The sequence below is a fragment of the Odontesthes bonariensis genome, chromosome 2 (assembly GCF_027942865.1).
Source record: "Odontesthes bonariensis isolate fOdoBon6 chromosome 2, fOdoBon6.hap1, whole genome shotgun sequence".
NCBI classification, from domain to species: domain Eukaryota; kingdom Metazoa; phylum Chordata; class Actinopteri; order Atheriniformes; family Atherinopsidae; genus Odontesthes; species Odontesthes bonariensis.
The window spans coordinates 34,773,305-34,773,873 of NC_134507.1; the positions used below are offsets into that span (position 1 = coordinate 34,773,305).

At 43.6% G+C, this 569-nt stretch overlaps 1 non-coding gene across 1 annotated transcript; it reads left to right on the forward strand.

Moving 5' to 3' along the window:
- Positions 1-496: 496 nt before the first annotated feature.
- On the forward strand, positions 497-569 carry trnak-uuu (transfer RNA lysine (anticodon UUU)). The gene has a single exon. It is a non-coding gene; the product is annotated as a tRNA-Lys (tRNA).

A 569-nucleotide genomic window follows, 5' to 3' on the forward strand; every position in this document is an offset into this window, starting at 1 on the left:
AGTCTTCTCAGTTCATGTGTAGCCATCTGGTCGGTCTGATCTGTTAAAGTGTCAACTTTCGAGTTATGGTCTAGATAAGATAGTAAGTGTCCCACTTTTCCAAGAGTGAGTTCGACTCCCCAAAAGCTCTTAAGGGTGTTGTAAATTAGGCAGTTTCTGTCTCTTTTTCCTTTGTGGAAAGAAAATGAAGATCTGGTTTATATCCACATACGTAAACATCCCCCACAGGAATGTTGGTTTTGTCAAAGTTTGAAAAACTCTTAATCCACACGGCACTGTGACTGCTACAATAGTTTCCCACCGACTTGCTCTCTTCCTTTTTTCTTCACACTCCTCCTTAACTCCCTGTTTCCCTCCATGAAGGCCTTCTTCTTTATGCTCAGTGGCTGCAACACAAGTTCACATCAACCAGACATTTGTTCAGAAAACAGCGTCACAGCTTTGGACTCAGGAAGTGTTTCAGATGTCAGCTGTCACTCAGACAAGCTTTCATAGGGCCTGGATAGCTCAGCTGGTAGAGCATCAGACTTTTAATCTGAGGGTGCAGGGTTTAAGTCCCTGTTCAGGTG